General features: G+C 39.1%; 1 protein-coding gene and 1 pseudogene across 5 annotated transcripts in view; one reads left to right on the forward strand and one right to left on the reverse strand.

The window, feature by feature from the left end:
- FER (FER tyrosine kinase) overlaps positions 1-13778 on the forward strand; it is a 460210-nt gene that overhangs the window by 270277 nt on the left and 176155 nt on the right. The gene's annotated exons all lie outside the window — the stretch shown is intronic.
- LOC136403337 (large ribosomal subunit protein uL18 pseudogene) lies at positions 12229-13124 on the reverse strand (annotated as a pseudogene).

Genomic DNA, 13778 nt, shown 5'->3' on the forward strand with positions numbered 1-13778 from the left:
AAGTAACAGACCCTGGCCGGTTGGCTCAGCAGTAGAGCGTCACATGTGGAGGTCCCGACTTCAATTCCCAGCCAGGGCACACAGGTGAAGCAGCCATCTGCTCCTCCACCCTTCTCCCTCTCCTTTCTCTCTATCTCTTCTCCTCCTGCAGCCATGGTTCCATTGGAGCAACGTTGGCCTGGGCGCTGAGGCTCCATGGCCTCTGCCTCAGGTGCTAGAATGGCTCTGGCTGCGGCAGAGCAACGCCCCAGATGGGCATGCTGGGTGGATCCCGGTCGGGTGCATGCGGGAGTCTGTCTGACTGCCTCCCCGCTTCTAACTTCGGAAAAATACAAAGAAAAAAAAAAGTAACAGAGTGAAAGGTTAAGATCAAAATTCCAAAGTAAAGTAAGAGATATAACTTAGATAATGGAAATCAGAGTTTTTGTTTTGTATTTAACACCCGAAAGAAAAAGAAAAGGACAATAGGAATAATGCTATCTATTAGCTTCTGGTCTGGAAGTAGAAATAACAAATCACAACCATATTCTAAATCTGTGAAATTCCAGCTAATATTAACTTATTAATATTTTCATATTCTATATTAACTAATCTATGTAGTATATCATTTTATACATGAATGTTTCCGGTTTTTAAGTGAATGCGAACTTCTAAATTGCTTTTGGAATTAAAAAATATGCATTTCAAATGAATTGTTTTCATATATCGACTATTTTAAAAGTCATGTCCAGTAAAATTCACTCTTTTTAGTAAACAGTGCTCTGGGTTTTGACAACTATTTTGAGTCATGTGTCCACAGTCACAATCAAGATCCAGGACTGTTTCTTCAACCCGTGAAGTTTTCTTATGCTACCTTTGTGCAGTCAGCCTCTCCCCTTAGCCCCTGGCATCCGCTGACCCGCTTTCTGTCTCTATCATTTTGTTGTTTCCAGAATGTCACATAAGTGGAATCATAGAGTGTGCACAGCTTGAGGTGAGCCTGGCACTTGTGTCTCAAGTGGTCAAGCAGTTCCTAAGAGCAGCATGCTGGGACGTTTCTAGGATTGTTTGTCACACTTCCATTCACTATTTGGGAAAGAAACAGCTAGCTCAAATGGATGCAACGGTCTGGACGCGTGGCACAGAGGGCAGCATGCACTTCCCATCAGCTTTCCTTGCCCAGTCATTGAGGGGAAGACTCTGTCCCAGCCTCTGAGATTTCTGCTGTATAAACACCCTTAAAAAATAGTCCAGAATTTGTAGAAATGTCATGGACAGATGCCTTCTAACATTGTGTTATGTCATACACAAAATTATAGATCATCTCCAGTTCTCTCCTCTTCAAGATGTCCACAATACTCTCTATTTCCACTTTTTCTCCATGTATTCCAGGAATATAGAGGGAGTTTCTCTCCGAGTTTCAGCAGTTCTGACTTCTGAGCAGTTCCTCTTGCCCAGGGTTACAGTTGGGGTAAAGGGTGAGAGAAAAGCAAGAGAAAAAACACAAAGCTTTCCCCAGCACTTTTGGGAGCAGTAGTTGCCTTTCTCCTCTTTCATTTTGGGGTTTTCCATGCCTCCCTCACTGCTGCCACCTGGCGGCTGTGACTGCAGCCACTTTCAGGATCAGAGGGGCTAGGAGAGAATGAGGGAAACGAGAGGAAGAGAATCCCTCTCCCCCACTGCCTTGTAATTGAGGCACACTTTCCTGGTTTCCTGGCCAGAGAGCAGGTTTTTGTGCCCTATCCTGCTGTGCTTTGCTCCTGTGAGTTCTCCTTTGGGTCAGAGTCAAGAGACAATAAAGAAAAAATAAACGAGGAAACTCATCCTTGCTCTGCGTCTGTGTAAGCTTTGCATCTCCTCTCCAGTCTGGCTGCCTTTTTTATCTTTTCATTTTCTTTAGGTAATTGTTTTTTGCATTTTCCCCAGAGTTTTAGTTATAATCAGTAGGATAGATTGATGGTAGTGGGATTACTCCATCTTGTTTGTTACTGAAGTTACCACTCAAATTACTTTTTAAGTGATTTATTTATTTATTGAAAAGATTCTAAGGAATTCTTGTCAGGTTTTCTTTTTGTTTGTTTAATAATATAAATTATTTTAAACATGAGAAAATACAGAGAATTAAATAGTAGACACCCATATCCAAACTCCGTTTAATTTTTTTCCAACATTTTACCATACTTGAAGTTTTTTAGAAGTAACAGTTGAAGCGATGTGGATGAAACTGAAGCCCTCCTCATTCTATTCCTTGTTTCTACTCGTACTAGTGCTGCCCGCTTCTCTGATTTATTCTTCCTTTCACCTGTATTCTATAACTGTACTATGCTATTTGTACTGGCCTCATGCAGTACTTTTTGGTACGTTTTGTATTTGTTACATGCTTTTCAATTTTCATAGAACTTTATTATTCTGCCACTTGATTTTTGTACTCAACATTTTATAAAATTCTGTTTGTCCATACTGTGGTTTATTTCTTTCAACTGGCTTTAATTTTTAAATTAGTGTAAATGTTATGGATCTAACACAATTCATAAATTTTCCTGTTAATGAATATTTTGATGTTTTACTCTTAATTTTCACTAACACAAACAGTGCATAAAGAGCGTCCTATGGCCCTGGCCGGTTGGCTCAGTGGTAGAGCATCGGCTTGGCGTGTAGGAATCCCGGGTTCGATTTCCGGCCAGGGCACACAGGAGAAGCGCCCATCTGCATCTCCACCTCTCCCCCTCTCTTCCCTCTCTGTCTCTCTCTTCCCCTCCCGCAGCCAAGGCTCCATTGGAGCAAAGTTTGCCCGGGCACTGAGGATGGCTCCATGGCCTCTGCCTCAGGCACTAGAATGGCTCTGGTTGCAACAGAGCAACGCCCCAGATGGGCAGAGCATCGCCCCCTGGTGGGCGTGCCGGGTGGATCCCAGTCGGACGCATGCAGGAGTCTGTCTGACTGCCTCCCCGTTTCCAACTTCAGGGAAAAAAAAAAAAAAAGTGTCCTGTGAGATAAGTGTGAGAGTTTCTTCTATTATTTATACCTGGAAGCAGAGCAGCAAGATAAAGGAGTGTGCACATCCTTAGTTTTGTTAGGTGTTGCTGAGTGTTTTTGCTAATTTATATTTCTGTCAGTATGCAAACGAGATTTTATCTCCCTACATCTTTACCATATGTACTTGTTATTTTTTGCTGTTCTGAAGATAAAGTTTCAATTGTATCCCCATAATTACTAGAGAAATTAACCTCCTTTTCCTATATGTATTGGTTCTCCTGGTTTCCACTTCTATAAATTGTATGTCTGCTGTTTCAAGCTGGGATCACGGATTGACTTTTAGTTCCTTTTACTGAGTGAGAGGAAACCCTTTGCTGTAACTTCTTGTTCCAGACACAGAAGCACAGCGGTTTCCGGCAGCCTTCTACTCATTGCTGTGTCTCTGTTGTTTTTTAAGTATTTATGTGTTTTGTTTCTTAATTCAGCACAGCTTTTTTGATTATTTCTTTTTATATTTTTTCTGTCATTGCTATGTGTTTGAGGCAGAGGAAGTGTATGAATTAAGGTATGAATTCACTGTTTCCTCTCGACCCTTTGTTTTCACAAAGATGAATAAATAAATTATGTGTAAGTTGATTTGAGATTTTATCTAAATTGCCTTGGGATACAAACACAAACATAAGATCAATATATTTGCATTAAAATATAAAACTTCTGTATATCAAAAATTATCATAAACAGAATTTAAAATTATTTGCAACAGACTTGGCGGATACTAATTTATTTAATATGTAGAGTGCAGTTATTCAAAGAAAAAGAAAGTCACTGTCTAGACGAAAAATGGGCAAAGACAACATAATTCACAAAAGAAAACGAATAGAAAACATGAAATATTAAATCAAGCATTCAAAGAATTATAAATTTAAAAAGCTATTACACTGTCTTTTCCTATCAAATTGACAAATATTGGAAAATAATAAATGCCATTGTTCATGAAAAGATAAGGAAATGAGTATTTATTCTCTGCTGATGAAAGTGTGAATTACTACAACTTTTCTTTTTTTTTAAACATTGGGTTTTTTTGTTTTTGTTTTTTATTCATTTTAGAGGGGGGGAGAGAGAGAGAGAGAGAGAGAGAGGAGGGGAGGAGCAGGAAGCTTCCACTCCCATATGTGCCTTGACTGGGCAAGCCCAGGGTTTTGAACCGGCGACCTCAGTATTTCAGGTCGACGCTTTTATCCACTGCGCCACCACAGGTCAGGCACTACAACTTTTCTTGATGACAGTTTGGCATGAGGTAGAACTAGGCTGTGCTTGCTGTACTAAATAGCCACTGGCCACATAGGCTGTTTACATGAAATATTTTCTCAGTCTCATTCACCACATTATAAGTTCAATAGACCCATGAGGCTAATGACTACAAATTGTATGCAGCAGATATAGAGCATTTCTATAATCACAGAATTTTATTACTGGATATCATTCATGAGTAGTTTTGAAATTCTTATATTTCTTTTTTCCCAATAACCTTATTTCTAGGAATGTATTCCAAAGACATATTAGAAATTTAGGAATCTTCACTAAAGCATTGAAAACAATAGTAAAAATTTGGAAATAATCCAAAGTGTACAAAAAGGAACACTAAATGATTGTAAATTCATATAATATAATGTTATAAAGCTTATTAAAATGTTTTTGCATTAGTTAATGTCATGGTAACTTGCTCATTGTATGCTGTTAACTGACCAATCAGGCCATTAATCATTATTTACAACATGATTAGAAATTTGCTTTAAAATATTTTAAAATTTATATTGCAAAGTATGGTCATGTTGTCATTTTCTGCAGTATTTTCTGTCAGACACAAACATGCTTTATAGTCATGAAAAATGAAAAGTACATTGGTTCAGGATCTGTCTGATTTTGAACCTTGTGAAGTAATTAGTATTGAGGCCATTTTATTTTAGGTGATTAGTTTTATTTGGAATTTAGTGTTTGGTATCTTTATATATTTATTATATTACGTATGTATAAATGCTGTATGTCTGTTTGAGTGTGTGTATGTGAAGGCTGGGTAGAAAACAGAATTCAACACAGATGGCTTGCATGGAAATATTTTTAAAATAAAGGAACTACTAATGGAAGCATGGGTAGGATTAAGGGAGAAAACTGGGAATGGTTAGTTTCCCAGAAACAAACATAGTGACAAGTCATTACTGTTCCTAGCAATAAAGGGACAGAAGGCAGAAATAGTTACCAGAGCCCAGTATGTGCTGGTATTTTATTCGTGGGCTCTCCAGCAGAAGCATTAATCCTGAAAAGATGTTACAACCACATAAAACACAGCACCAAGCCAGAGAATAGTGGGAAAGAAACACCCAGGTGTCTGTGCTTTTACCCTTGGATCTCCTACTAGAATCTAACGGTAAGTCCATCAGCTCTCCTTAAAATGACCTCAGCTTCCTGAGGTACAGAGCAAAGCAGAAGGGTTAGAGAATAGAATCGGTTGGAAAGGAAGGCAGATGGCAAATAGGAAATAACTATTTGTGTGTGCATTTGTGTGCGTGTGTGTGTGTGTGTGTATTCATTCATATCTACTTGTATGACAAATATATATGTAGTATGTTAATGGTTGGTATTTTATTTTCATGGGGCATGATATATATATCATTTCTTTGTGGGAGATTTCTGCATTTGTATATATATACTCACACACACAAACCTATACACATGCACAAGATTTAAGTTTCAATAATTAGAGAATACTGCTAAGCTGATAGGAAAAGAATTCTGATCTAGACAGAGGACTTCAAAAGATACCTAGGGAACCTTCAGGAAAAGCTTATTTTAGTCACATGTTCCTTCACACAAATGAAAGCATAACAAACAGTTTAAACATCCCTTCAGCTGAAATGCTTTAAAAGCAAAAGCTATTTCTTCTGCTTTCTAAATTTTTTTTCATTGCAACATGTCTAGAAAATATCAGTTATTATAAGAATCAATGAATAAATTATTCTGTCTTAACTAAATATTTTTCCCCCTCAACCAGAGTATAACTTAAGACAAATTCAGGTTTTTAGGGAAACCATTTTTAGCACAATTAACTGAATGAAAAGCATATGATACATACTTTGAAATTGTTCTCATTTTCAACTAGTATTCATTCAGTTATACCAGGGATTGAGAACCGTTTTGGCTGAGAGAGCCGTGAACGCAACATATTTTAAAATGTAATTCCGTGAGAGCCATACAATATGTTTAACACTAAATACAAGTAAATGTGTGCATTTTATGTAAAACCAACACTTTTAAAGTACAATAAGTCTCTGAATTCTTTTTTATAACGTTGTTATGCTGTTGCTAACCAATGATGAATAAAGTACTTTTTACCATTAATGTGACTTCTGGTGCTGCATGGTTTTGCTGATGGCTTTGTAGTCTGGTTGATACGTGATGAGGTTAAGCTTCATACAGGCGTTAAGACTTCCATCCGTTAAACGTGATCGTAGGTTGGTCTTAACGTTCTTTAGATGTGAGAAAGACTGCTCACATGCATACGTAGAGCCAAACATTGTCAGTACAGCAACACTCACACGCTGCAGTGTGTGGTATGTGACAGGAAGTGCGTTCCTAGTTTTGACAATCAGCTGGTCCGTGGGTTGAAGTTTTTTCATTTCTCCCCACTTGTGTTTGCTCGTCAACTCTGCTTGCTGTCGTTAAAATCTTTCCAAATCTTTATTCAGTGACTTGAACTTATTCACCCACATGTCTGAGGCCGCAGGTCAGCAACTTGTAGCTCAAAATCTCTGACGGAGACACTGGGGATATAACTCAGGTCGGCACTGTCCACTGCACACTCGTGTGGATGGGTGATGAACTTAAAAAGATGAGTGCGCTCACGAAATTCTCCAAAGCGCGCTTTGAATGACTGCAGGAGATTAGATGTGAAGCCCACTAGCTGCTGGAGATCAAGATGTTGAGCAGGGTCACTTGCTGTGCATGCATCTTTAAACTCTCCCAGTTTTTCAAAGTGTAGTAAACGACCTATTTCAATGTCAGAGATGAAGAATTTCAGCTTGTTTTCAAATGCAAACACTGCTTGTTGAAGAGATAAGACTGTATTTTCAATGCCTTGCATTTTCACATTGAGCTGGTTCAGATGTTCAGCCATGTCCACGAGATAGTAGAACTTCAGGAGCCACTCAGAGTTAGCTAACTCAGGATGCTCAACGTTTTTCATTTCAAGAAAAGTCCGGATTTTGCTCAGACAAGCCGCGAAACAGCTGAGCACCTTCCCTCTTAACGATCATTTCATAAATGATGACTTTGACTGTTGGAAAGATTCAACAGTTGTTCTTTCTACTCTTCCATAATGAGATAGTGAAATGAAGAAAACTGAAGAGTTTTCACTGAGCTGTAAGCAAGATACTGCTTTTTCTGTTTACCGTGTACCTATGATGAAAAGTTCTCTTAGATATTTTTGACTTTTTATTTTGTTTTGTTTGTAGACATAGGGAAGTGGTGGAAGAGAATTATTACACACGATTTTTTAAAGATGAGGGAAAAATTGTAATCTAAGTTTCTTTTTGAACAAATATACTTTTATTTTATTTTGTAATACAAATGTCCTCTGAAATTAGACTGAATAAAGCTATTTCCAAACTTTACCATTTTTCTCAAGCTCTTAAACTGTTGTCAGTTTCTTCAATCTTAGCAGATAATCTTGCTTCCTTCTTCTACTGAGAACCCAGAGAAGAAGCTCCTGTGTGCTCCACCAACAATTATTTTCATGTGTTCTACCCTCCACCCTTCTGTCTTGTGCTGGCTCGTAGCCGCTCTCCTCACCTGGCTCTTTGATTGTTCATTTTCTCTGGTTAACTCATTGTTATGGACTGCATGTTCGTGGCCTTACCCACAAATGGGGTGATATTAAGAGGAGGGTCGTTTGGGGGTAATTAGGATTAGATGAGCTCATGAGGGTGGAGCCTCCATGATGGGAGAACTGTCCGTATAAAAAGAGAGGCTCAGTCTTTGTCTGCCCTGCGAGGATACAGCCTGAAGGTGTTTGTCACAAATCAGGTTCTCACCAAATGCCAGATACCTCCTCATGCCTCCAGAACTGTGAGAAATAAATATGTGTTTCTTTCAGCCACCTAGTCCATGGTATATTGTTATAGGAGATCCACTTGAGATCCTCATCAACCTGGTTCCGTTTCTTCTCACCTGCCATGGGCCTTGGATAGATCAGTTTTTTCTAGTTTTATAAAATACTTTCCTTCCTTAACAGTCTTTCCTCAGCCACTCCATTCCTATCTTAAACAATAATGGCTGGAGCTTTCATTCAAGTAATCTTCCCCTTCATGTCTTTCCTTTTATATAAAGTAACATATCAGAGAAATCTGTCTTATAGCGTCAGTTTTTCTCATCAACTGCTCATTTGAAACCCATCAAAAAAAGGCTGCTCTTTTACCCTGACCACCTTACTGAAATAAACTCTCAAGTGTCTGGGATGACTTCTTACTACTAGCTTCATGACCTCTTCTCAGTCCTCAGCAGGAGCCTCTGCTGTTGTTTGAAAATTCATATTACTTTTTTATAGAAAATGTCTTCTCCTTTGCTTTTTGTTTTTCTTCCAGGATACAGCCCTCTGTTGGTTATTGTGGAAGTTATTTATTCCATGTCATACACCACTTAAAAATGTACTTAAAACAGTTTTATTCATGATTCTGTGGGTTGACTAGGCAGCTTTGCTGATTGGGCCTCGGCTCCCTCGTGTGTTTGCAGTCACTTGACAGGTAGGGGAGGGTCATGTGAGACAGCTTAAGTGGCTGGTTTTTAAACCCGGGCTTCTTCACATCGTCATGATCTTAGGGTAGTGTTCTAAAATGGTGAAAATAGAAACTTCAAGGCTTCTTGAATCTAGACTTTATAACTTACTGTGGGGAAAACAGCTGTATTAGGCTTGCTGCTGGTTTACTGGCTGCAAGCACTTTGCTTGATTAGTATGTGAATACATGGAAGTGGCTCGTGTGTACAGCCCCTGTAAGGCTATGGGTGCTTATGCCCTGGGGTGGATGGCAGATGGCTGGCCTGCCACTGTGAGGGGTGTTTATGCTGTTTGTTTACCTGAGAAGCGGTTTCTCCTGACTGTTTGCTTGTCCCCAGTGGGAATGGCCCAACACTTTCTGTTTCGCAGTTTCTCTACCATCTGTCCGAATTCAATGTGGATCTGCCTGGCCTCGGCCATCGGCATTACGCTTACACAGTACCACATCCGGCACAGTCTATTGGTCAAAGTAAGTACAATTCAAGGTGAGGAAGAAACTCCATGTCTGCATGGGAGGGCAAGAAAACTCACATTTCAAGGGGGCATCCACACTTGGGTAGGAAAAGTGTGGATATTAAACAGTCTCCATAGTTCTTAACTTTTGAAGACTTACTTTGTTTTCTATTTTGACTCTCCATTTCTGTTCCTCTTTCAATGTTTTTTGTTCCCATTTTCTTACCAGTCTTATAAGCTTTTGACCAGTAATAATAATTGTAAACACCAGGCTCTGAGTGTTCCAAATTAAAACAGTACAAAAGAGGATTCATTATGTTCATTCCTGACCCCACACCTTCACTTTTCTTCCTGATTTTATATCTTGCTCCATGACATTGTCTTAAAATCTGTGCAGTTATGCAGACTTAATTTGGGGGCATCTTTCCTCATCTTCAGGGACCAGTTGCTCATGTAATTATGCTGACTATAAATCTTAAACATTTGCCCACTCTCATTTTATATCCCAAGCTGTTATTCAGGGTTCCGTATTCTCTTTACTTGACTATTATTATTGTAATGTTTTTAAGTTTTGAACATTTATTTTTTGAGACAAATAATACTGATTTATTTTGCAAAATGAGAAATGTGGATATGTAAATATACAAAAGAAATTGATTATTATCTTCTGTGTGTTTTTTTTATTTACTTCATTATGCTCACATAGCACTTTATTGTGTTTACTATTGTGAAGATGTCTGTGATGTGAGCTTCTTGATTTGGAGGTTATATGCTGATATATTTGAGTCAAGGTATAGGCTTACTAAAATGCTTAGCAGGTTGGGTTAGTAAAGATAATGATTATACTGGCCCCGGCCAGTTGGCTTAGTGGTCGAGTGTCAGCCCTGCGTATGGAAGTCATGGGTTTGATTTCTGGTCAGGGCACACAGGAGATGTGACCATCTGCTTCTCCACCTCTCCCCACCACTCTCTTCCCCTCCTGCAGCCATGACTCAAATGGTTCAAACAAAGTTGGCCCTGGGTGCTGAGGACGGCTCCATGGCCTCACCAGGGGTGCTAAAATAGCTTGTTGTTGAGCAATGGAGCAGCAGCCAGACGAGCAGAGCATCACCTAGTAGGAGGCTTGCCAAATGGATCCCGATCAGGGTGCAGGCGGGAGTCTGTCTCTCTGTCCCGGCCTTTCACTTAATAGGAAAAAATAATAATAATAATGATTATACCAAAGATATTATTCACATAGTGTAGTACAACTCAGCTGGGTTCATAACTAAATGAAAAGAGGAAGGTTCTGGATGAGAGGTAGCAGCACTGCCTTCTGTTAATTGGCAAATTTTATATGTGCCAGTTAAAATTTTGTGTACTTACCTTGAGGCTAAATCTGATATACTACTACTAACTACTTCTTTTCAGAAGGTATCCCTTTTTCAATTTATCTGTTACACAGTAAAAGCTTTTATTTTTAAAACAATCACTTTTCTTTGTTGTAAAGTACCATTTCACCGGGTTTACCTAGAGACACCAAGTCCAAATGAATTTTTAAGGAGTTTTATTAAAAGGAGGAAATGTAATATGCTGGCCACATATGGCTAACACAGGGCATAGCTGACCCAAATCATTTGTGCTGCACAAAGCCCCTGAGGCAGGTTATATACCTTTGGTCACACACAGGTTGGGAAAAGGGGAAGGGGAGTGATGACACAATTCATTAGCAAGCTTATAACACTTGTCTATAAGATTTATAAAAATATTCCTATATATCAAAACTTACAAGGTTACACAATAGCGAAAATGTTGCTTTTCATAAAAGACATTTCCAAATTTTTCAGTGTCTATTTGCTATTCCTTTGTCTAGAGGTATATGCATTAACTATGCTTTCGGGATGGGGCGGGGAGCCTACATGGCACCAGGGAATAAGCTTTTGTAAATGGCCCATTAAAGAAGAAAGAGAGAGAAAGGAAAGTGGCTTGCCTTATCTCTCCCTAGCCCCCCACACCTGGCTAGGTGTTTACCCTGTTTCCCACAGAGGTGGGGGAGGGGAATCTAAGTCTCCCCAGCACAGACTCTCTTTACAACACAATACTGTTGTCCATCCTGGGTTGGTGCAAATCACACACAAGTATAAAAATCGTATTTACAAAATCTCTCTGTATGCCTAGTCTCAATTATAAAATGCCCTGTAAGCTTCCTGGTAAAAGGGGTTTCCTACACAATATGTCTTTGTAAGCCAGAAAACTCCCACATCCCTTTACTTTCACTCTCTACAGAAAGGAAAGGACAAGAAACCTGACTTTAAAACATCAATATTACTTTTTCAATTCTTTGGTACCTTACCACATTTTCTTATAAAATGATTTCCAGAAAGTCTTTCGAAAGGCTGCTTTTATTGACAGCTATGTGGTGTTATTTGTGATGACACTACATCAGCAGTGTGCCTAGAACTTGATATTGGAGAGGTTTGTTCAACAAGAGACAAGTTTGTCCTGATAGGAAATTGGGTGAATATAGAAGTGTGGATGAAGATAAACGCTAACTATAATTTCCTCGTAATTATGAAGTGTTTCTTTTTTTTCCACTCTTTTGCCAAAACGGAAAAGGAAAAAAAAATCAATAAGGGTAAATGGCTAGAAAAGTCTGAGAATATGATGAATAATGAAATAAAGAGAAACTAAGTATGTTTTATTTGACAGACTTAAAATAACAAAAGCAAGGGCATTAGAAGCCAACACTCACTTTGCATACTGAAATCCCTGGTTCTCACATTGTTGAACATGTGGAGTGAAATCACCTGTCCTTATAATAGTGATAATGGAGTCTCAATGCATTTTCTGACTTCAGTTTTATCTTTGTTTTTAAAGTAATCTCCTTCCTCCCTCTCTCCCTTCCCCCACTCCCCCCCTCCTCTCTCTCTATCTTTCTATCTTTCTTTCTTCTGCTTGGTCAATAAGTTGTGTTTCTTTGAACAATCTTCATAGAAAAATTGTGGTTTGATTGATTAGCTCTCAGCAGTCCATTCCTGAGCTCTGAGGAAGCGTGTGTTCTGAGCTACCTAGTCTTTCTTCTGGGCAGGAGACATTTTGGTTATTCCTTAGGTTATTTCTCATAGACTGGATTGTCTCGTATGGCAGCATGAGCTTTCTTATTGCATCTCCTCCATGTCTGGAGTTATGCTTGTTCTACAAGAGAGTTGTCTCTTGTAAATATCTTCATCTTCTAGTAAGTAGCACATATAATCTGCCACGTCTGACCCATGATGATGTGCTTCCGATGTACTTCTGCATTGAATTCCTTGCTTTCTAAATCATAACCAGGAAATTGTTTGGCACACTGAGGGACAAGTTTCCCTTCACAGCTCCCTTCAGGGACCCAAAAACTTGATTTCCAGTGTAGTACCAGCAAGAAATAGCAGGGAATGCACCAGGTTGACCATCAGTACTTTCCACATTGTATTCTATTTTCAGCCAGCTCCACTTGGCCTTCACAGATCTTGTCCACACCAAACCGGCTGAGCAGCCTGCAGGCCTAAGCAGGCCAGCACTGTGAGCTGCAGCATACTTTGTCAGGCCAGCCTTCACACCATACTTCTGGTTCATGAGCATAAGATGCACAAACTCTAATCTCCTTCTAGATGGGTGTAAGCAACCTGACTAGCTCTATCGGTTACACAAACTGTCATCGTGCATTTGGGTGTGTTGTACTTATTTATATCCTAGATTACCTAGCGTTTCCAGGCATAGTAATCGGTTTACCCTCTTGTTATCTTCTAAATGTCACTTAGTATGTCTTGAAATAGGCCTTATTTTTGACAACTTTAACAGACCCTGTTCTACGGAAGAGAGACCTGCTCCATGGCTTACCACAGACCTTCAAAGAACATTTTGTTTTAAACATCTCTGTAGATGTTAAGGTGGAGGTATGATATTTGTGTCCACAGAAATCATGTCCGACTTAATCTAATTCTAGGAAAAAGTTGCTGTTGTGTTTGTGTGATAGCTACATGGGTCTTGAGTCTTATGAAGACATGGTATGGGTATACATGAAATCATGTATACATGATTTTATAAGCTCATTGGTTCTCACTCAGCAATTCAGCATTTTTATCAAAGCAACATCTGCTAGCCCCTTTGCTGTCATCACAGGGGTGTCATCATTTCCATTTATAAGTTTTTGCTACTTAAGGCTTCTTATGACTGTGCTGTATATTAGTTTCTTTTGTCGTAAAATTTAAATATCGGTTCTTGGCAGCAAATAATTTTTCTTTTTCTTTAAAGATTGACTTTTCGAGAAATTAAAAGTGGTTAAGATATTGGAGAGGCAGATTCTTGACTTCTCCTTTTTTTCACAACAGTTGAAGGGAGCATATATTCATCCCTTCACTTTTGCAAACTTAACTGAACACCCTTTATGTGATGGCTTCTCGATGAACTCTGGTGCTGTAGTGATGACTAAGATAAGTCTGCCTTCAAGGAGCTCCCGGTCAGCCAGAGGGGCTGGAGAGTGAACAGGTCCTTATAGTCACAGAGACAGGGGACAATATAAGCATGG

Source organism: Saccopteryx leptura, chromosome 4, assembly GCF_036850995.1.
Source record: "Saccopteryx leptura isolate mSacLep1 chromosome 4, mSacLep1_pri_phased_curated, whole genome shotgun sequence".
In the NCBI taxonomy this organism is placed as follows: Eukaryota; Metazoa; Chordata; class Mammalia; order Chiroptera; family Emballonuridae; genus Saccopteryx; species Saccopteryx leptura.